Source organism: Talpa occidentalis, unplaced genomic scaffold, assembly GCF_014898055.3.
Source record: "Talpa occidentalis isolate TD23 unplaced genomic scaffold, MPIMG_talOcc4v2.1 talOcc4.9, whole genome shotgun sequence".
Classification (NCBI taxonomy): Eukaryota; Metazoa; Chordata; class Mammalia; order Eulipotyphla; family Talpidae; genus Talpa; species Talpa occidentalis.
The window spans coordinates 80,978,849-81,003,036 of NW_023605305.1; the positions used below are offsets into that span (position 1 = coordinate 80,978,849).

The 24,188-nt window shown below is 44.5% G+C and overlaps 1 long non-coding RNA gene across 1 annotated transcript in view; it reads left to right on the forward strand.

The window, feature by feature from the left end:
* The first annotated feature begins 2,606 nt into the window (after nucleotides 1-2,606).
* LOC129145165 (uncharacterized) overlaps nucleotides 2,607-24,188 on the forward strand; it is a 57,883-nt gene continuing 36,301 nt past the window's right edge. Inside the window, exons 1-2 of the long non-coding RNA XR_008550329.1 lie at nucleotides 2,607-2,674; nucleotides 9,052-9,119. This is a non-coding gene — a long non-coding RNA (uncharacterized LOC129145165). The remainder of the gene's footprint in view (nucleotides 2,675-9,051; nucleotides 9,120-24,188) is intronic.

Sequence of the window (24,188 nt, forward strand, 5' to 3'; positions counted from 1 at the left end):
AGATATCTTCAATGGGTATGAAATTCTAGTCTGACTTTTTTTTCATTCAGTACTTGAAAGATGACATTCCACGGTCTTCTGGCTTCCTATCTCCTGCCATTTTAATCCTTTTTTCTTTGAACTTAACACATCTTTCTTTCTTTCCTTCTTCCTTCCTTTCTTTCTTTCTTTCTTTCTTTCTTTCTTTCTTTCTTTCTTTCTTTCTTTCTTTCTTTTTTTCTTTCTTTCTTTCTTTCTTTCTTTCTTTCTTTCTTTTCTTTCTTTTTTCTTTCTTCTTTCTCTCTTTCTCTCTTTCTCTTTCTCTCTTTCTCTCTTTCTCTCTTTCTCTCTTTCTCTCTTTCTCTCTTTCTCTCTTTCTCTCTTTCTCTCTCTCTTTTAAAGATTTATTTATTTATCTATCTATTTATTTATTTATACAAGCACTGGGTACAGTCAGAAGTGCAGGAGGGTGAGAGAATTCACCAGAGCCAGAGCGGGGAGCAGAGCAGGCAGAAGGACCGAATACACTGCTGAGGGGAGCAGCGGGCATGGCAGGAGAGGTCTGTGCACCATGTGGGACCATTGCTGGTGGCTGGGGGGATGGAACCAGCATTGCAGGGGCTGCGGGCAGCTTCGCAGCCCAGCGCTCAACCACTGTGCCACCGGGGAGGCCCAACACATGTTGCTTTCTCTGACTGGTTTATTGTTTTCACCATATTTGGGAATTTTGGGTTATTTTTTCTTTAAGTACACCTGTTCTCCCTCCTTCCTTCTCAGATTGCAAATATATATATATATATATATATATATATATATATATATATATATATATATGGACTGCTTAAAGTTGTCCCAGTTCATTGATGCACTATAATTTGTTTTTCCAGGCTTATTCTTATTTCTGTATTTCATGCTGAATGTTCAACTTCTATGTTTTCAAGTTCATGAATACTTTCTCCTGCATGTCCGATCCATTATCAAAATGGTATGTAATGATCTCTCTTCTCATTCTGTGCCCTAACCTTCAGCTTCCCATATACACATGAAGTTTGTATATTACTAGTTTATGGGAAATTTTTTTTTCCAGAGAAAATGCATACATTAAAATTTTTTTCTCTTCTCTCCTAATAGCATCTATATGTGCTGTTGTAACCTAGCTTTTATCTTTATAGGCTACTTAGGTATGTTGCCACATAGAGATGTTATATTCCATTTAAATGCATGCCTTTGTTTCGTGGCTACATCATTATTTATTTTTATTTCAGATTTTAGGAGTCCCCTGGGCACCCCCCTTTATTGAGAGAGGATTCTTTTAATAGTCCCTGTGTGAGGTGAGACTGTAGGTTTGTTGACAGCAAGAGCCTCAGTGTTGATGTTCGATTCTTCTTTTCCCAGGAGTTGTAGGGAGGCAGGTGTGTATCCTTGCTCTGACCAGACTGGCTCATGACTCATCTTCCTGTAGTGTCATGTAGTGGGGCTTGCCTCAGGCTGGCATTAGAGGTGAGCAGCATATGGTTGGCCGCCCCAGAAAGCCAAGAAGTCTTTTTTTCATGCAGCACAGAGTCTTACTGCTCTTCCTGCACAGGTGTGTGGAACCTGATAGTTCTGGCTGTGCTCCCCTCGACGTGCCTGTAACTCACTGGGAGGCTGAAGGATTTCCCTGTGAGAGACAAGGTGAGCCTTAGTGTGCTGGCTCCTGAGAGTATGAAGGCAACCCCTAGAAGGGCCAAGGATGTCAGAACAAGAGAGAAACAGATTTTCAGGGGCTACAGAACCCGCAGATCCATTCACTGACCTTCTTGGAGTCTTTCTTTTTTCTCTTTCATTAATTTTCCAGTGATTCCAGTATTTGTGTAAGTCAGTTTTATTTATTTTCCTCTCATTTTAAGGATGTTTTCAGCAGCATGGAATACATCTATTATGGTTTGAATTCTATCTCCTCAAATTCATATGTTCAAGGCTCAACGCCCCAGTACTTCAGAACATGAGTATTTGGAGATAGCACCTTTTAGGAGATAACTTAATTAAAATAAGACCATTGGGTTGGAACCTAATGCAATGACTAGTGTTCTTCTAAAAGGAGGAAATCCCAGTTGAGAAATGTCCTTTCCAATCAATCATCGGCAAAATGAATAGAGTTAATCTTACTCAGCTTAGCCTAATCAAGAACCACCCTGAATGAAGATAGGATGTCTTTCCTTGAACATAGAGCCTCATGGAGGTAGGGAGCACCCTTCAGGCTGGAGCTGGGTCACTCAGAAGGGCCTGCATGTGTAAAACCATGATGTCTAGATAAACTTTCCATCAGGAGGGTCTGGTCTCACTAGGAAGTGTTGAAGAAAGAAAATAATGATGGCTTCTGTTATTCCACAGACCAAGGTCCTAAAACAGATCATAATCTGCATTCTTTCTTACACTCACTCATGCTTCTGTTAGGGCCTTCTCTCCCTTTACCTCTCTAGAGATCCATTATAATTCTCCCTACCAGGAGCAAAGGCTTCTGTTCTGGGAATTGAGATGATGGCACAAATAGAATGTTCTTAAAGCCAATGTGACAGTTACAATGGGGACTCAGTCTCTAGATGGGGTCATCAGAACCCAATGTGACAGCCACAATGCATCCTTGATTTCTTGTAATAAGCATAACAGCCTCTGAGGCTATCTTAACACAGACTAGGTTTGGAGTGATTGATGGGTAAGTGGGGCAAGCTGCGCAGATCGCAGGGAGCCTTGCTAAGAGCCATCATCTCCCATCTGAAACACCTTATCCCTGAGCTCACAGAGGGAGTCCTGCTGTTTATGAATCTAACTCAGGGGTTGGGATGTTCTCCACCACTCATGTGTGTAACATCCCACAGGAAAATGGGACTTTATACCTCGTGCTGATGAAATGAAAGTTGTGTGTGTGTGTGTGAGAGAGAGATAGAGACAGAGTATGTATGTGCCTCTTGTGAGTCACTGTGAGTGTGTGTGTGTCTGTGTGTGCCAATGTGCATGGGTCTACATGTGTGCCTCTCCCCCTCTGCATGTCTTAGTGTGTACCTTTGTATCTTTCCTGTGTGTCTCTCTTTCTCTGGCGGGTATGTCTCTCTGTGTGTCTCTCTGCGTGGGTGTATCTCTATCTGTGCCAGATTTCTCTGTGTTCAGGTACATACCCTGTCAGCATGACTCTGTGTGTGTGTGTGTGTATGTGTGTGTGTCTCTCGGGTAGAGAAGATTAAGCTAAGAGAAGGACATGTCCTCTGAGAGAGGCAGATAAATATGAGGCAGGGTGGTGTCCTGTGAAGGGTGTGGAGCGGCATTGAGGCCTCCGGGATGTTCAACCCCATGTTTTGTTCTACGCCCTGATGATTCTCCATGAACTCTTTCAACTCTGTGGGCCTTTGTTTTCTCAGCGCTAATACTACTTGCTTACCCTTGCTCACAGGGATTTTCTGAGAATGAAACAGTAATATGATTTAGAAGGTTTTGAAAAAGTTAAAAGCATGGTAAACAGAAAGGCATTTAGTGGATTAATATAGGACTTGATTCAGCAGAGACTGTTCTGTTCAAGAAGTGCATGGAAAAGGTACTTTGATTTACATCAATCTTTAGCTGATAGATCATGGGGTTGAGTCCAACATGCAGCTATGTGGGCAGAAGTGAGAGCATCACTGCCAGTTTAAAAGGGCATGTGGTCTAAATGGGCAAACACAGGGAAGGTTCATTTTGGATGCAGTCCCGGCCAGTTCCTGGTGGATAGGGGCGTGATGTGGACAAGCTTTTGAACCATATCCTGGTAAGGGTGACTGGGCCACAGCATGTCTGTGGATGTGAGGAGGGACTGGCTGTGTGCTGGCCCCATGCTGTCCTCCTGCCAAGGCTGTGGAGATGGGAGTGGATTTAACATCTGAAGGTGTGGGCTGTCATCTTGCATGAGGTGGATAGTGAAGTCCTCGTAAGTATTCAAGTTAGTTAACTTCTTCTACACCACCTTGGTGCCCCTTCTTGGCAACACTCTGATTTAATGTAGTTTTCTGCTATATGAATATGTTAATTCATGCATAGACTTACACAAAATGGTATAAAGACAGGGTCTTACTGGAATTGGGAAAAAGATGGTTGAGGTCATCGCCATGGACATGAACGTTCCTTACTTTGTCATGTTAATATAACCTTTCTCTGGCTGGGTTTTTTCACAAGTTAAAAAAAAACTTCTCTGATTTTTTTACTTATTCTCTGGAGTCCTACAGAGCTCTTAGGAAAATTAGAGACAGATGGCACTGGATCATACTTCTTTTTTTGTTCCCCGTCTGCTGAATATCTTTTCACCTCCCTGTCCTTGCTTCCTGGAGCTCCACAGGGCTTTCCCATGCTGACTTCATGACTCAGCACATGTTGCGGGGGTGTCATTTTCTTTCCCAGGGCTCCCTCACTCAAGGTCTACATTTCTCTGTCTGTATCTGAATGAGTGATTGTCACTCTTTTCTGCAGGTGAGCATGTATGTGCATGTGTGTGTGTTGGTATCAACTATCTGTCACCTCTGTTATTGATTCCTACGAAAGTAAGTAAGGAGAGAAATGGTGTTTAAATAGGTCTCATGCATCTTCTCTTTCCAGTTGGGGGGATTAAAGGTAGAAATGTGGCTGGGCAACAGTCCAGGTAGGAAGTTCTATGTTGTTTTTTATTTATTTATTTATTATTTATTTATTTTTAAAGATTTATTTATTTATTTATACAAGCACTGGGTACAGTCAGAAGCGCGGGAGGGTGAGAGAATTCACCAGAGCCAGAGCGGGGAACAGAGCAGGCAGCCTGACGAAATACACTGCTGAAGGGAGTAGCAGGCGGCAGGAGAGGTCTGCGCGCCATGTGGTGCCCTCACCCGGCAGCCTGGGATCGAACCGCCGCTGCAGAGGCTGTGGGCAGCTTTGCAACCCAGCGCTCAACTGCTGCGCCACCAGGGAGGCCCCTATGTTGTTTTTTAAATAGTGATTGGTTTTATCAAGTCCTTCCTGCCAGCCACTGCTCTAGACCCTAGGGATAGAATGGGAGCAAGACAGATACTTTTCCTTGTTTTGCTGGAATGAGACACAACTGAACACACAATTTCAGGTGGGGATGGCAGTGGGCAATGAACATGCTTACCAGGGGCATCTAACGTAGCCTGGGAAGCAGCAGGGGTGATGGTCAAGGACAGCTTCTGGAGAGAGTGAGACCTATGCTGAGGGAGAAGGAATGAAGAAGGTGTTTCTGTGGTTGAGGGAGAGACTAGTAGAAGGGTTGGAGCATGGAGAGAGCTGGCATCTGCAGGGAATAGGGAAGTATTCAGACTGGCTGAGGAAGAGGTGTGCGGAGGTGAGAAATTTGGCTGTCACAACACCTAGGTCATATGACCTGGAAGGATTCATCAAAGACTTTAGATTCTTGATTCTCAAACTGTGATGTGCTTCTGTATCACTTGGAGAGCTTGTTAAAAATGCAGATTTGGATTCAGAAGTCTGGGGTGGAATCTAAGAGTCTGCATTTCTAATAAGCTCCCAGATGATAACAATGCTGCTGGCCCATGGACCACACCTGGAGGCAAGACTTGTGACTCTCTCCTGCAGACAATAGCAAAACTATTGAAAGGTTTCAGGCAGGAGAATGAAATGACCTAGTTGTGTGATAGGAATACCCCATCATCTCCAGTAAAGTGATGATGGCTGGATATTAAGTGGAAAAATCCAGGACTGGACATCAGTGAGGAGCGGGTGGCTGTAGATGGCTATGTGAGTAGTCATGTGAGATCCAACAGTCAAGAGAGTGGCCATAAGCACTGCCTGTGGCTCATTCCTTTCTGTGTCCTGCTCAGACTCCCTGTAACACTCGTTCTGAGCACCTGCAGTGGGCTCCTGGGTGGTGGTGCTTGGGCAGGACAGGGCAAGGTGGCAGCCCAGCATGGCACTGAAGAGGCTAAGACCTCCTTCCTCATGGATTTCCAGTCCTGGATTTGCCTACCTAATATCCAGTCACCATCATTTTGCTGGAGATGGGTTTTTCCTACCACACAACTAGGTCATTTCATTTTCCTGCCTGAAAGTTTTCAATGGTTTTGTCATTGTCCTCAGGAGAGAGTCACAAGTCTTGACTCCAGTCTTGATCCTGGAGTAAAGTCCTAACTCCATTACTTCCTAGTTGTTTAACCTCAGAGCCTCCATTACCACGTCTGCTGCTGTAGATGGAAAATAATACCTGCCACGGAGTGAGAAGATTAAATGATATAATGTAGACAAGGCACTGAGTCCTGCGCTTGATGTTCACTGATTATGAATACATCGAGGACACTTGCTTCAGTGTTTTCACTTTGGGGATTTGGCAAAGAACAAAGTAAATTTGTCCTCTTGGAACACTTGATAAATAGTATCAGTACTTATTATTCTCAGCAGTATCCCTATGCTGTTGGTCCATTTTGGTGGGGAGGCTCAGTTAGCGTGCTTACTCCAAGTGAGGTAAGTCTGCTCTCACTTGCTGAGCAAGGTGTGGGGTGGACACTCTAACCTTACATCCAATGTAATTGATTCCTCTGGGCCTGGCAGCACTTTCAACTTAATTGCCCATCACACTAAGCAAGGATGCTTGAGGCCTAGCACCATATTCTGCTCAGTAATTTACATGTGGTCAGTGCTGTAATGTTACATATCATGGCTTTCGAAGGCTTGGGAGGGTGTATGCCCAGCTCATCACTAGCCAGTATGTTAAATTCCCATGTGAAAGAACTGCTTGGCTTTTGAGTTTGTAGGTTTTCTGATGAACTGAGTTGTTGAACTCTTAAGGAGAAGGATAAAACTAAGAGAATTATGATGGTTTCAGTGGAAGGAAGATGGCGGGGGGTCCTCTTTGCAAAGTAGATATGGCCTAGAATGGAGAGAGCTCTGATGAGCTCTCCACCTGGCTGAGAGAGGCCTGCCTGAAAAGCTTTCTTGGTGAGAAAAACTCTGGCTATGTAAGCAAATGAAAATTTAATGGGAGGTTATAGGAGCTGGATCCTATAGGGAGTAACCATAGAAGATCTGTGGACAAGACAGGCCAGAGGACCAGTTTTAGAAGAGGGTGGGAACCAAACAGGATTGAATAGGACTGGGAAACAGTTTGATAGCAGAATATGTGTTAGTTTGCTCAGAAAAGTAAGTGCACAGTAAGATTTTGCAATGACCAACCTCCTTTAGAGTTAGAATCTATAAACAAAGGTTCATTTCCTTCAAATACACTTGCTGTAAAACACGTCAAACTAAAACTCTACTTACTGAATGGAAAGGAATGTTCAGAGATTATATCTCTGCATCTATTGATATGATCATATGATTTTGTCTTTTATGGTGAATTGATTGATTTGCATATGTTGAACCACTAGGTGATGATGTATGATCCTGTTAATGAAATTGAAATGTTAAATTTTGTTGTGTATTTTTGAATCTATTTTCATCAGGGATATTGGTCTGAAGATTTCATTTTTTGTGTGTTGTCATTGTCTAATTTTTGGTGTCAGTTATGTTGGCTTCATAAAATGTGTTTGGGAGCATTCCCTCTTCCTCAATTTTTCAGGAGAGTTTGAAAAGGATAGCTATTAATTCTTCTCTGAAGTTTTGGTATGACTGACTAATAAAACCACCAGGCCCTGGGATTTTGGTTTATTTTGGGAGACTTTTGATTATTGTTTCAATTTCCTTGTTTGTAATTGGTATGTTTAGATTTTCTATTTCTTCCTGATTCAGTCATGGAAGGTTGTAAGCATCTCTTCCATATTTTCCAATTTGTTGGTATAAAGACATTCATAGGAGTCTCTTTGATCTTTTGTATTTCTGATATGTCTGTAATAGCTTTTCCATTTTCATTTCTGATTCTATTAATTAGAATTCTCTTCTTTCCCCTCTTTTTTAGTGAGTCTAGCAAGAGGTTTGTCTATTTTGCTTATTTTTTCAAAGAACCAGGTTTTGGCTTCATTGATCTTTTGAGCTGTATTTTTTTTTTACTTCTATTTCATTTAGTTCCATACTAATTTTTATTATTTACATCCTTCTACTGGATTTTGTTTTCAATTGTACATCCTTTTCTAGTTGCTTATGGAATAATGTTTGATTATTTATTTGAGCTCTTCTTGTTTCTTTTTGTGGACCCATATTAGTATATACTTCCCTCTTAGTTCTGCTTTTGTTGCATCCCATAATTTTTGGTAAGTTGTGTCTTCATTTTCATTTGTTTCCAGGTATTTTTAAATTTCTTCATGAACCCAATAGTCATCAAGTTGTATGCTGTTAAATCTCTACATAACAGAGGTTTTTCCTGTTTTCTTTATGTGATTGATTTCAAGTTTAGTATCATTATAATAAGAGAAGATACTTGATATGATTTCAATATTCCTGCATTACTGGCACATTTTGTGACACAAAATGTGGTCTAGCTGGAAAAATATCCCAGGATTCTCTAGTTAAGAGCCACCTTTATGATATCTGTTCCCTGGAAGTTAGTGTCAATATACCTGACCTCTCTGGGTTTCCCCTGGTTTTCCCCCATCATCGGTGTTCCCATTGCACTTTGTATTTCTCCCTGTGTAGAATGGCAAGGCCATTCCTGAAATAGCCCTGGGAGGTTTCACGGACAAGGACTGACCTGATCCCTTTCTGTGTTCTTAGGCCAGCAAAGTGCTTAACAAGTAGAGAGCATTTGATGTGTAATACTTGAATGAAACAAGTATGTGTGAGTATCTTACAAGAAACTCAATTCTAAGCAGCTGGGAATTTTAAGGGGTACGTTTTTGAGGAAGAAAAACAGTCAAACATCGTTTTGTGGTGTGTACACATCTCAAAGCCTCTCCACAGAGACATGTAGCTTTGGAAGTAAAGAACCAGAGAGAGTGAAGCCTGGGATTTATGATCTCTGCCTATTTAAGCTTTTAGTCCCTTGATTTATGAAGAATTTTTTTTCTTTCACAAAAGCTTTCTTCACATAGGGTATTTCTTTGCCTTGTTTAGTCTTTGTCAAATATTTTCTCTTTCATCTGGAATCATATTATCCTTCTCTTTGGGGTAATTCATGTTTGTGCAAACCCCTAGGTCTTTGCTGGGATCTGGGCCTGTGGTTCTGAGAAGAAACTCGAGCTGTCAGGGCATCTGCAGGACTGGTAAGCTTAGCTGTGGTTGATGATTTCAGAGTCAACATTTACTCCAAGGTGTATAAGCTCATCTGTGGGTGCAGAAATTCAAGATTCTGGATTTTATTATAAAATTAGATCCTCTACCCCTCCCTCCTTTAGGGATGGTGAATGACTGGAGAATGAAACTCTTGGTGGTTCTTGACTGCAGCCTCCCTGGAGCAATGAAATACAATGGGCTGTTGTAAGCAAGGAATAAATGTATAGAAAGAACCTGGGGCAACTCCCACTATGTCTGAGAGACTGGGCAACTGGGAAGCCACGGCCAGGGCTACCATTTCAGAGACACCCTCACCATAGAACAAGGCTGGTGAGGTCACCATTGTCCTCACCATTCACCCCGCACAGCCTGTGTAACAGCTGCTACCTGCACCAACACCACTGACCTTGCTACCCCTAGGAATGGGATCTTCCCTCTGCACTTACATCAGAATGGATCCATCCAGTCTCCAGCCCTCTGCATCTCTAGCTGCTGCTTCAAAGTCCTGGGGGTGCTATTGAGTAGATGGGCCAAGACCTTGTCCCATGCCCTGCCTTCAAGGCTTGGGTGGCCAGCATCACTTTCTGGGGTTCTGTATCCTAATAAGATGTATAAGGAGAAATTCTCCAAACACAGAAAACAATTTCACCTGCTGGGTTGTCAAACTTAAAATACCCAGGACTTTTCATTTTAAGCAGTTGTTTGCAAGAATAAGAAACTCATTTCCTGAATGCTTTAGACTCTGCTAGTAAAATGTTTTGTTGGTTCAGTATAGCAACATAGATGAATGGGGACCCAGATAGAGATTCTACTATCTCTGTGACTTCCTGTAGTATATGAATGAAATGTCCTTGGCTCACATAGAAGTTAGAAAGGCTCTGGATTTTTTCTTTTTAAACCAGGCTCTGCCTTTTTCTAGCTGGGTGATTTGGGAGACATCATTTCATTTCGCCCAGCCTCAGTTTCCTCATCTGTGAAATGGAGACGACCTTGGTACCTACCTTGTACTTAGGGTTCTTGAGAGATGACATCCACAAGGCTCCTAGGCAGTGCTGAGCACATAGTATTGCTTCCTAAAGGGTAGCATTTGTAGCCAAGTTAGAGTGGCTTGGACTTGGAGATTAGCCAGAAATGTCCAAAGGTAAGTCTTGCTCATGTCCAAGGTGTGCCAAAAGTGGGCCTTCAAGGATCATCTTGGGGAGGGGCCCCAATGGAAGAGGAGAGGGGTGACCTTCAGGCTGCATGACCTCTGTCAAACAGAGGTCACAAACTGGTCACAGTCACCTGACCACAATTGGCTTTCCAGGCACAGTGAACTGAAAAAAAAACCTTACAGTCCCACTCATTGTCCAGTCTGCTCGTTTTAGGCAGAAAGAATAGCCAGTGCAGAAGAAAATGATCATTTCCAGTTTATGCAGGTCTTTTTGGGGAACTTCTTTCAGATCTCAGGCACAAATCTCAGACATATCATCCCAACAACTTTAATTTCAGTGGGAGTTCTGGGAGTGTTGTTGGTTTGTGGACACTTATATTTCCGTTTTTGTTCTTCTATCCAGCACATCATATATGGGTTTTTATTTCTGCTAAGTGAGTGCTCATTTCAGAAACATCTCTTTTTAAAGCTTCTTATTGGAAGAAAATGTGTAAGATGCGGGCAGCAAATTTACGAGGAAATGACCTGTTGTTGGGTGACTCACCTCTTTAGGTATATTATCAATTTTATTATTATTTAGCATTTTTTGCTAAATTAAGGGCAAGAATGAGTCACCCAAAGAAGTAAAATTCTACACTTGTTTTTCCTATATCTGAGGATCATTTGAGTTTATATAAGATATTATTTCAGAGTTAGCATTAGCACACCACCTCTAAAGCTGCCGCTTTTAAACTGAGTTGCTGTAAAAGTGCCATTTAAATGTTTTCATGGAGGGATTAGGGATGGAATATGTACACACTGGTCACCCAGGGAGAGGTTGAAATAGTCATTTACCACTTTAATGGAAGCAGGGAAGGTAATTAACCACCATTTGCATGTAACAGTGAATATTTTGTGGTGGTGACAATGATTCATCCCTACTTAGTGCAGTAATTGGAGGAAAATTAAAACTAGGTCTTATGGCTTTCAGGCAACTATAGGATATAAGACTCCAAATTCATCTAATCTCCTGTTCTACTAACTCATCTTCCTTGTATTCCTCTAATACTCATCCTCTGTGCACAGCAAATTTCCCTTCTGTATGTCTCCAGAGGTTCAAGCAGGGAAGGCAAATAGGTTTCAATTGATTGGTTTTTGGTTCACTGATTGATTGGCAGTGCTTCCTATGATGGGTGTAGGCGATGGGGTGCTTAGGTTGACCAGTAATACTTACAGTGGGTCAGCGAGGGAGGAATGTTATTTCTTTTGCTATCCTCAACCAGTTCTAGGAGCACAAGATTAGGAATTGGGTCTGACCTTGGCTTAATCATAATATAATATATGGATTTAGACAAACCTCAGCATTCCAGTTTTCTCAAATGCCACTTGGGGGGAAGGGAGATAAATAGTCTATCAAACAAAAGTCGTAAGTCTGTCATAGAGATCAAAAAGATTTGAAAGCATGGAAATCCACATGATATATTGCTACATTCTCATTCTGAAGGATGTGCAGATCTATGTGAATAAGATTCAGAGCTCCATTGTAAAGATACATTTTTCATTTGTGTGGAAAGCACAGGGAAAGGAGGGCTGGGAGTCCTTGGGTAGAAATGGGTGAACTGTAGAAAACTAGCAATGGAAGTTATTATTTAGAAGAGGTTTTTTAAAAAAAATTGAGAAAATCCATTTTCTTTTTCCTCTCAACAAGACAAAACAAAACAAAATCTCTTATGGTAGCCAATATAGTAAACCAATTAAGTGGTGCTGTTCTATTTGAAATTGCTTATTTCTTACCACACTTCCCAGATTTGTGGTATAAGTACTATTAAATATGTTTGATTTTATAGGGGTGTCCCAGTCATCATCAAACAAAACTCCCTACCCTGCCTGTCGCATACGGGACCGAGACTCCAGTGTGTGGGTGTGGCCAAATTCTCCCCATAGAGGCAGGGAAGAGGGGTACTTGTTTGACTGCGATCTGATAATATGATGCTATGTATGGAAAAAATGTGTGCAAGAGAAAACCTGGCTATAATTATAAATGCAAAGTCATAAAAAAATCAACTGTTCATTTATAAAATCCTTGGGTGGACTGAGTAGTTCTTACAGCACTTTTCCATATCACTATTGATACATCAATGCAGCCATTGTTCCATCCATCGATCTACCCACCCACTCATCCATCCAGCTCCCCTGCCCCACTTATCCATCCATCCATCCATCCGCCCAACATCTGCTGTATATTGGGTACTGTGCATGCTGAGAAAACCAACGAGGACAATGATTCCATGAAATGTTTATTTGGCTTGGAGAAACAGAATAAACCAAGATAAAAATAAAACTTCAGATGATGATACGTCCAATGAAAATAGTATTTTCTTACAAAGAAGTCGAGGGTGGGCTTATCAATAGCAGGCAGTCCATAGCTGTTAAAGGAGTTTTTATTGGGCACCAGTAGCCCCATACCACAGGTTGGCAGTTGACACTTTCAAGACGATAGAGAGCAGAACCATATCCGTTGTAATCTTAGAGTTCCACAGGGTGCAAAGCAACTTTGTTTGCCTGACAGGATTGTGGCTGCAGGGGAGTGAAAAGGGGGCTTTTTCTTCTTCTATGTTTCTCAGCTCCCTGGCCATGTTTCCATACCTATGGCAATGTCATAAAAGCTACTAAGTCTTCATGGTAACATAGCACAGAGGAGTTGTGTTAGGGATTTATGGGCGCTGGAGTGGCCAGCTTATAACAAAATAACGTTAATAAATTTTGTTGACTGAGGAAAGGCAAAGTGTTTTACAGATCTAGAAAACAAATGAGAGCGAGCAGGGCTCAGCACTTGGAGAGAGGTTACAGAAGAGAACTCGAGGCTGAGATGAGAAACCCAAGCTGGTTCCAGTTCTACTGTGATCTGCACCCCTCCCCACCATGTGATGGAAGTGGGAATAAAATAGTGCACAAAAGAACCATAAATTTGACCAAAAAAAGGTCTTACATTTGAGGCATTTCTCATTTGTGGTTTTTGAATGTGAAGTCACAGTGTCACCAGATAGGACATCGGAGTTATGTGGGCTATCTTCCCTGAATGCTATTCCTCCACCGTGGCTGAGGTGACCTCCAGGTGACCTCCAGGAGAGGGAGACAGGAGCCCCTTTCTTTAGGATTAAAAGCCCTTTCTTTAGGATTAAAAATAGACCTGCCATAGGATGCAGTAGTTTCACTCCTAGGTGTCTACCTGAACAATATCAAATCACAAATTGAAAAGGACACACATACTCCTATGTTCATTGCAGCACTTTTCACAATAGTCATGCAATGGGGATGATGTAAGTGCCCAAGACAGAGCAGTGGATTAAGAAGATATGGGATGTATACACCAAGGAATACTACTAAGTCGTAAAAAATATGAAATCCTGCCATTTGTGCCAATATAGATAGAACTGGAGGGGATGACACTAAGTGAAATAAGTCAGAAAGAGAAAGACAAATACTGGACTCATATTCCACACTCATATGTGGAATCCAGAGAAACAAAATAAAGGGTCAGATAAAGCCAAACTAATGACAAACCCTAGAGACACAACTGTAGAACTGAGGCTACCAGAGGAAGAGGTAGGGAGAGCAAAGGGTGGAGGGGGTCCGATATACTATGGTGGAGGACTTGTACCTCTAAATCATATCTAGTGTTTTAAAACAGCATTACCACAATGAAAAATATATAATTAAAAAAATCCTCTCTGTTCCCAATATCAGCGAGAAGAGAAGCGCCTGGGTACAGGCAGCAGGAGAGTGGCGGGGTAGCTGGGGACTTGTGTTTCAGCCTCCCCGGGGTGCCAGGCAGGCAAACCAGGTCAACAGAAGGCACCTGGCAGGAGAGCAAAGAGCACCTGTTCCTCCACTCCTCAGACGTCAAGGTCAAATCTCACTACATCTCAGTGTTACCACTGTGGATCTCGGAAATCTTCTGAAGCCCTGGGACATGAGAACTTTGGGGTTGACGCCCACCCCACCCTGTGTCCTCACTCAGCACTCCTGTTTCCCTGCGGTGCAGTGAGCAGACTTTCTCCTCACACACCTCCTCCGTCAGAGCCCACCCTCCTTGGCCTGTCTCTGCCTGGAGGCCTCTCGCGCGCCCTTCTGGACCCTCGGCCAAGTCGCTGCTCTCCCGCCCTCACACCATCCACAGTGCATTTTGTCTCCTGTTTTCTCCTCTCTGAGGGTGTGGGAGCAAGTATGGGACCAGCTCACATCCCCTCTGCAGACCCAGTGCTGGGCGGCCCTTGCTCATTTGCGAAATGGATGAATCGATGGCCTGCCCCTCACTTGCTCCCACCCCGCGAGCCCCCTCCTGTGGCCGAGGCTTCTCTTTCACATCCTGAGTGTCACATCAAGCCCCTCCATTATTATTATATCGTCACAGTATTTCCTGAAGGCCAAATAAAAGGAAGGGTGGCAAACCTGTGTGCTGGTGTTCATGCCGGGCGTGTGGGAGTGAGCGACGGAGTCTGCGATTCCCTTTGGTTTGTTGCTCATCTTGCTCTCCAGACAAATCCGTGTCTGCACCTTCTCAGCGCTGCCTCCTGGAGGCAGGACAGACCCAGGCCACTCTCCTCCCTGCTCCTGTCTGGGTAATGGGCGCTGGTGGAGCTGCTCGTCTTCATCTCTCTCATAGAGGGCATTGCCTGCTGCAAATTTACTGTTTTGATTTATTCAGCAGGTTTGCCATGATTAAGGTGTCCTCTTTGTTATTAAGATAAAGGCCGACCTTTTCTCTTGAGGGGAATGACTGATGAAAGATAATATTTTACCACCTAGTCAGGTTAATTGGATGGTTTCTTTCCAGAGACCAGCATGTTCTGATTTAACATCGAAATCTCTTTGTAAAAGGCTCAATTCAAGTGAGATTAAATCTAGGACCAGCCAATGGGCACAAGGGACATGGAGATAGATTTTGAAAATTGACTTATTATTGAGTAGAGCTGTTTAATAGTGGGGTCCACGGGGGGCCTCTGAGGGGTGGTAGGGTTTCACACTGGAGATGTTCATGCACAAGTTGAGTGATTGTTGAGCTATGTGGGGGAAGAGCCTGCCCCAAAGCCCAGAGACATGGGTTCTGGCCTTGTTTTAATGATGACAACAACTGCAGCAGCAACACCTGCAGCTATAGCAACAGCCACATCATCCGCAACAGCAGGAGCTGATGCTTGTCAATTGCTTGTCACCAGCTAGCATGGAGTCGGCACTTCCTAGGCTCTGCCTCACTCCTGTGAAAACTAACAGACAGAACCCTGTTTCAGTGAGGTCAGGAGCCTAGAGAGTTCCTGTGTGTAGTCAGCAAGCTGGAGGCCCAGCAAGCCTGTGTCTCAGACCATGAGCGATATGCTCCCTGCACAGCGGAAGGAAGAAGGAAATTCCTCTTGGCACAGGGGACCCCTTCAAAGCGTGAAAGGGGTGCTGGCTTTGGTTCTGGGGCAGCTCATGAGTGTCTTGCCACGAGACCTCACATTCCAAGTGGCCTTTTTGTTTCTCTTCCCAAATAAAACCATCTTGTTGATGGAGTAACTGCTTTGGGTTTGTGGTCAACACTTCTCATAATGCACCCTCCTTGCTACTCACTTCCTGTGTGACTCTAGGCTGGTCCCTTTCCCTCTCTGAGCATCCAGCTCCTTGCTTGTAAGAGTTGTGCTAGCGAGCTTGCCAAGGTCTGTCACTGGCTTCTCCTCTCCCTTTTCTTTATATAAAAACAAGTAGAGGCCTAAGACCCCGGGTTCAGTTTCCAAGGAAACAGGAGCAACAATAGACAAAGGGCAGCAAGAGCAGGGTGGAGGGTGGGCGGTTCTGTTTGATCAGTTGTGTTCCTTGTTCAAACTATATACTCACCAGCCTCTGGTAACTTTACCTTTTGTCCTGTGTTTTTCTCAAGAGAGTCTGGGACCAAAGGCTGAAGGAATTCTCTGGGTAGATTCACACAGACAGAGATCTAGGAGGCTCTCTGGTCACTGGATGGGTCCAAGGACTCTGACCTGTGCTGATGATGGGAGTGGAAGGCCAGGCAGGACTCAGTGGGGCCTGGTGATGATAAAATCAGAATGATCTCATTGTTTCTAGATCTTTTAGATCATGTACCCTTCGGTGGCCTGCACACTGGGCAGCCTTCTCTTAACACCTGCCCTTGTTTGCTCTGAACGCCAGCCTGGGGTCTTCATCCTGGGCCTTTGGAGGGGCCAGTGGCAGCTCAAAGCTATTTCTGGAAGCCAGAACTGAACCAGCAACTCTTAAAAAGTCCAGGCTTCACTGGATTTCCTCAACGAGGGATCAGAAAGGGGGGATTCGTCATGCTTTTAATCTTCAACAAATATTTGTTGAGTATCAACTCGATAATGGGCCCGTGCATTGCCCATGTCCCATTATTTAATTTAATTGTCATAATTAATCCTTTATAACAAGTGATAACCCTGCAGATGAGGAATTCTAGCTCTAAGAGGAGAAGCTATTTGCATGGCTAAGCCTGGTCTGAGCACCTCCCCATCCACGTGCACTTGTTGGTGACGCTGACCACCCCTCATCTGCTCTGTGACCCCAGGCTGCAAATGCCTGGTTGCAGATAGGACACCTACACTTCCTGAAGATGGTGATAGTCAGGAAGGGGTCCTGCTGTGTTGTCATGGAGACCAGGCTGCCTGTGGCATCAGTGGGAGGAAAAGGCAAAGGACACAGGTAGCCCTGGAAAGGTGAACTAAGGACTTTAACCTTTAACCTGGCTTCTCAGGGGTGGCCTGGGGGAGGTTATAGGCTAGGACCTGGGAGCAGAGAACCCACAGTTTGCCAGGAGCAGCCTTGTGAGTGTTTTTCCAGGAGCTGAGGCTGAGTCAGCGCTGGAAATCACTTCTCTGGCTCTGTGCATGCCCCGAGGTCCCCTCCCAGGATGCCTAAGTGCTGTCTTAGCCCTGCTTAGTGTCCACCATTCTCTGGAACTCACCTCATCACAGCTCTCAGCATCTACACAGGAACCTGCTGTCAGACATAATTCCTGGGGAAGCCATGTGGCAGGGAGGCTCCAGGTTAAAAGTCTGATTGTGTGTGTGTGAGAGAGTGTTTGTGCATGAGCGTGTATGTATGTGAGTGTGGTGTGCATGTGAGTGTGTATCTGTGCATGTGTGTATGAATGTGTGTGAATGAGCCTTTGTGAGTGAATGAATGTGAGTGTGTATCTGTGTATGAGTATGTGCGAGTGGGTATGTGTTTAGGTGTGAATGTGTGTGTGAATGAGTATGTCTGAGTGTGAGAGTGTATCTGTGTGAATGCATGAGTGTGTGAATAAGTGAGTGTGGTGTGCACTGAGTGAATGAGTGTATGGGTGTTTGTGGCGTGTGTGAGCATGTGTCTGTGTATGAATGTATGTGAGCAAATGAGTGTGTGTGTGTGTGTGTGTGGTGTGTATGTGAGTGAGCGTGAGTGTGAGGCACCCATAGGTGTTGGCCTGTTGGTTTGAGTAGACTGTCGCCCAGCACAGCATCACCCCGGAGGGCTCTGGCTGGCCTGGAGGAGGAACAGACGTGAGCCCCTGGCAGCCTTGAGTGGAAGCGGGCTGGTGCTTTGCCCAGCCTTTCCCGCCTGGCTAGGGAAGGTGTGTGGAGACAGCAGTTCTCGGTCCTTGGGAGGCGCTCTGACTGGCATTTTCTAAGTGGTCCCAGCAGGGCCCCAGGCTCCTGGCCAAGTAGCAGCTATCACTGGAAGCCAAACATTTGGTTTTGAGTTCAGCTCCCATTTGGAATTCATTTCCGAGGCATTGCTGTTGTTATTTATTTATTTTCCTTTATTCCGAGAGGCTTGGTTCTTTCTGGTGAGGAACCAAGGTATTTGATGAAGGCTAGAGTCCTCGGGCACTTGTGAGATGAGTAAAAAAGTGTCATGGGCCGGTGTACAGAGACTGGGCGAGGGTGAATTAAGCCAACTCTGCCTGAATTACTGTTTTTCTTTCATCTTTGGAATTTGGAAAGACAGAAGCAAAGTAGTCTGTCGTTTCAGACCTTCCTTCCTTCGTTCTTGCCCTCTCTCTCCCTTCCTTCCTTTTCTTACTTCTTCCGGCCTTCCAGCCATTCTTCTTTCATCCATATGAAATCTGAATTGGTTTTCTATTGTGAGCTAAGGGGAGAGAAGTTTCTGGCTTTTGGAAACTTACAAATGGGTGGGTAAGCAGACACACAAGCAGAACACAGCAATGCTGCAGGCTCCTCACATCATAGTCTCCATTCTCACATGTGCTGATCTCTGCTTCAGTAGACTGGGCAGCCTCAGACACACACCTGCCGGTAGGAAATGGCATTTAGCCAGGACATACCAAAGTTTTAATTGTTATTTACCCACAGGGCATTTTCTTTTCCTTTTTTAAAAAAAGATTTATTTTATTTATACAAGAGCCGGGGTATGGGCCAGATGCGCGGGAGGGTGAGAGGATTCACCAGAGACAGAGTGGGGAGCAGAACAGGCAGACTGACGAAATACACTGCTGAGGGGAGCAGCAGACGAGACAGGAGAGGTCTGCTGTGCCATGTGGGTTGCTCCGAGGCCGGCGGGGATCGAACCAGCACTGCAGAGGCTGTGGATAGCTTCACAGCGCTGCACTCAACAGCCTGTGCCTCCAGGGAGGCCCCACACGACATTTTCAATATGATTTTTATTGGCATTATCCTTATGGTTCCTATCTATTTAATGTGAGACCAGTTTCCTATATATGGTAGCAGTAAAAAGTTTCCTATTAAAGCGCATTACTGTGAAAACATGGATTGAGTTAAAGAAAAATATTAACTCATAAAGCAACAGGTTTTAAGCAACTGTGGCAAAGATCAGGAAGGAATGCACCAAAGAGGAGAGCGACCGAGAAAGTTGAGCTTCTCAGAGCCATAAGGAATAGAGAGCCTTTCAGTTGTCCTCACCACTGGGAAGGGCTCCAGATGCCTGGGACCCTGGCAAAGGTTTGGGCAAGGGAGAGATGCAGGCAGGTGAAGTGCAGGAAGTTGAGATAAAATCAAGGAATGAACATTTTAGTACTTGGGGGTTAGTTAAAGAAATGAAGATATAGAGCCTCCCTGGTGGCGCAGCAGGTTGAGCGCAGCACTGTGAAGTTTTCTGCAGCCTCTGCAGCACCGGCTCGATTCCCGGCCGGCCAGGGAGATACCCACACGGCAGGGCAGACCTCTCCTGTCTCACCCGCTGCTCCCCTCAGCAGTGTATTTCAGTCAGCCTGCCTGTTCTGCTCCCCACTTTGTCTCTGGTGAATCCTCTCACCTTCCTGTGCCTCTGGCCTGTACCCTGGTTCTTGTATAAAAATAAATAAATCGTAAAAAAAAAGAAAAAAGAAATGAAGATGTAGGGGAGACTTGAGAATGTCCTACGTTGTTATCCTCTGAATGCTGAGGCCCATTTTTTCCTGCTTAGCTCTAGTGAGCATAGCAAGAACCGACAAGTGGGCACTGAAGTGAGACACTGAGCATCTTTCGAAAGGCAAACTCAAATAACAACAGCCCCAAGTGCACTGACTTCAAGGCCATGTGTTTCCTTTGAGGAAGGAGTTTGCCCAGAGCTTGGGTGAGCAATTTTCATGGGCAGAGCTGCTTTTGGAAAGGCTGGATGAAATGATCTTGAGAAGGTCTTTCTCATATTGACAATTCCAAGGATTGACTTTTAAGGGTTTCTTCCCAACACCGTTTACAAAAGATGTAGGTGAACACACTGGCACCTCTGAGTTCTACACCTGTCACTTTAGCTGCAATCTTGGGTGGCTACTTAGCCATCTAGCTGCTGGCCCCTTCTGTCTCCCGGAGCACTGGCTGCATTCAGCTGGGTCTTGGAGACTTCAGCTCATTTTATTTCCTGAAAAGCTAAGCAATTACAATACAGGAAGTAAGGCCGATCCCAAGCACCCTGCTCTTAGCAGGAGTGGAAGAAAGCTCAGCTCTCTGGAAATGAGCTGCTAGTGATTTTGAATCACCAAACTCATCACTAACTAACATGGTCATTAGAGTTAAACCACAAGAGCCAAGATTTAGGAGACCATCTGGTCCAGTGTTTGGAGAGAGAGAACATTCCAACTTTGGAGAATGGAGTTGCTGGAGTTCCAGTAAATGACCTGTGCTTGACTTGACTTCTTTCTGTTTCAATTTCCTCTGTGATGGATGGCAAGTGCTATGCTGAAAATACACAGATGTTTTCTGAGACCTTGGTGGAATGGGTGGTTCTCCTCTTGTCTGGTGGGAGTCCAGCAGCAATGGATCAGTGGATGAGGCAAGAGACGGGGCTCATCCCTACAGATGGAAAAATGTAGTGTCTTCCTGGGAGCAGACTGAGTCTCCTTGCAGATCAGGTCCAAAGAGGTCAGAGTGGAGAACCCAGCTGGTGAGAACTTTGGAGAGTGCAGGGACTACTGTAGCCTGCTGTGGGATTTCATCTCAGAGATGTCAACCCGCTTTATAGACTTGAGGGAGTCAAAACTGCATTGAAGGTGAGTAGAGATGTCACAAGCAGGGCAGGTTGCACAAGAGCCAAGGCCCATCAGAGGTCCCTGCTAACTCGAGGGCACCCCCTCACCCCCACCAGGATGTTGGCTTAGCACTCTTCCCTGGTAGATGGCCAACAAACTGATCCCCTTATGTGTCCTCAGCAGGCCTGCTGGATATTGTTAACTTTGAAAGCAGCATTTCAGAGGCAATTCTGTTCTGTGTTACTGCTGTCGACCTTGAGTTACAAACTTCCATATTTATGGTCATGTCCTGACTACGGGCTCCCAGATGAATCAGGTAGGGCAGCAAGATAAGGGCTCAATGGCCCAGCAGGGTCACAAAGCAAGGAGTCTAGAGTTGTCAGGTCTGGGAGAGATAGAGGGAACTTCTGGCTGGAAGATCACAGAGACTAGATCATGTGCTGATTGAGAGCAGTGAGGGCACCTTGTTCCTCCTTTTAGCTCTGTTTCTAGCACTGTTTCTAAGGCATTACAGATATTCAGCAAATTCTTATGGGTGAGCAGGGTGAGCTTCCATCCGAGCCCCAGCAGCAATTCTCTGAGGTTGAATCCAGCAAGCAAAGAGAAGGAACCCCAGGAGGATGCTCCTAATTGCTGGATTTTTGCCAAAAGAAAGCAGAGAGTCCAGTGCATTGAGTTATTCTGCATAGAGAATGCTTCCTCTCTTGAGAACCTTTGTGTCCACCTGGCATGGTGCCCCAATAGGCACTTGTAGTGCAGGGTGCTGGAGGTGACCTGTTCCCTGCATGCAGTCTTGGGAAAGGTCAAGGTGTCCCTGTCTTCGCGAAATGCCTCCCCTCTCCCTTGCCCTGGTGGGCTCTCCTGCTTGCCATGGGCTCCATTTCACTTCACTGGGTGTGGCAATGTCAAGATGCCTATGCAGAGGCCCAGCTTCCAGCTTCGCCTCTGACTGTCACTCCTCATGGTATCTGCACATCACATGACCAAAGGTAAACACCCCTCACCCTGCAGTGTGCACATCTCCCACCCCCCAACACCTGAAGATGTGCCAAACTTTACACGTACTTTATTCCATTGCTTCCACTATGAGGTTCAGGCCCTCACCCCTTTTATAATGAAGAGCAGTAAGGAGTGAGTTTCTCAAGACTAAATTGTCATTAAGAGTGGAGACTTGAGGGCCTCCCTGGTGGCACAGGTGGTTGAGCACCGTGCTGTGAAGCTGTCCGCAGCCTCTGCAGTGCTGGTTCGATCCTGGCCAGCGGTGAGGATCCCACATGGCGCGGCAGACCTCTCCTGTCTCAGCCCACTGCTCCCCTCAGCAGTGTATTTCATCAGTCTGCCTGTTCTGTTCCCTTCTCTGTCTCTGGTGAATCCTCTCACCCTCCTGCACCTCTGGCCTGTACCCCGGTTCTTATATAAGTAAAATAAATCTTAAAAAAAATAGAGTGGAGACTTGAACCAGGGCTTCAGTTTTTATTAGGATTTTTAACATAAATTTTGTCTTGATTTTGAAAGCTAGATACATTCCCTGTAGAAAATATAGATACAAGAAAGTGAGGAAAATCATGATAGTTGCCATTGACAGCTTGCATTTTCTTCTGGTCCTTTTTATTTCTATGCCTAGATATATTACCACTTCATATACTCACACATTTTTATTGATGTGGGAATCCTATTACACATACCATTTATAAGTTGCTTCTTAAAAAACGGAGATAAAATTGATATATATAACATTAACATCAATCTCAGATGTATAACACAATGATTTGAGATATAGATTTCTATATCTACAGATGTTAGATATTATATCTACTATATAGGTGTTCATAACATATATTATAAAATGAGCACCACTCCAAGTCTAGTTAACATCTGGCACCACACATAGTTACAAAACTGGTCATTCTTTTGATGAGATATTTCAAGATCTTTCTCATCAGCTTTCAAACATACAGAACATTGTTAATAACATTAGTCTCCACTCTGCATGTGACACTCCCAGATTTATTTGGTATATACTGGAAGTTTCTATCCTTTGACCCCTTCAACCATTTCGCCCACACCACTATCCCGCTTCTGGCCCCCGTTAATCTGTACTCTCTGTGTCTACGAGCTTGGGCTTTTTCAGACCCCAGGTATAATGAGATCAAATGGCCTTTGTCTTCCTCTGTCTGACTTGTCTGACTGTAACCTGCCTTACTAATTACAGCCATTCATTTCCTCAGCATGCTTCCGTGCAACGGCTTAGGTGCCAGGAGGAACTGAGTCCTGGATTGGTGGGGGAAAGGCATTCAGCAAACTGAGGGTGGTCAATGCAGGCTCAGAAGCTGTGCTGTGTCACGGGGAGGAAGGGGAAGCAATGTGGAGGCAGGAAGCCCAGACACTAGGACTGGGAAGGTGGCCCGTAAAACCCAGTCTGCTGGGTGAGGCCTTTGCCAGAGGAGAGGGGGTGCAGGCAGCTTCCAGTCAGTGAAGTGAGGGACCCAGTGCCAGCATGAGTGTCCAGTGGGATGTCTGAAAGAAGGCCTTGTGGAGGGTGAGCAAGGGGCCCAGCCTGCAAGAGGTGAAGTGGAAGGGTGTGGGCCATCCCAGGTGTGTGACCTGGGGCTTCACCCTGTTGCAAGTGAAGAGCTTTAAAGGGAGCATGATGTGACCCTCACCATAAAAAGATCACTTTGGCTGAATTGAAGAGTGTGGATGGGGGAGGGTAGGAGGCCCTTATTTCAGATTCTGCAGCACAATTTCTAATGGCAACATACTATTCCATTTGCCTATCTGCCCATCTGCCCCCGCCCTTGGTTTATAACTTCTTTAGCTTATAACCATCTTTAGTATACAAGGCTTACTATAATTATCATAATTTAAATAATTAATTTACTGTTGGAATTTCTTTTTTCAAAAGAGAAATACAGTGACGATATTTCTTGATTATTAAAACAAACTCAATTTTTTTTTTTGACATAAGATGTAAGAGAGCAATGGAAGAAATCCACAAATAGATAAAATAGATACAGGCATAAATAGTAAAATAAATATGTGATATACAATTTGCATTTCAAATCAGTAGAAAAAGGAAGTCACTCTTTTCCAGTGTTTCAGATAAACCTATTTTTATTGACTAGATCAGCTCATGAGAGCTCACTGTCCGACCTGGTCCCCACAAAAGCAGGAGGGTGGCTCCAGCAACCTGAATGGACTGTTTGTTACCTAGTTAAACACACCTCCATCAGTACACCTTAATTTGAAAAATGCCTGGGTTTGGGGTTGATCATGTGAGAATTCTCAAAGTGAGGAAGGTCCTCACAGGAACATTACTGGGCATAGCAGAGACATGCTTTAGGTGAAGGCTCTGGGGCAAAGTCACTAGCTTATGCCCTGATTCCTTTGGATCAAGAGGCTGCGGTGTAGATATATACAATGGAATACTACTCAGCGGTCAAAAAAGATCAA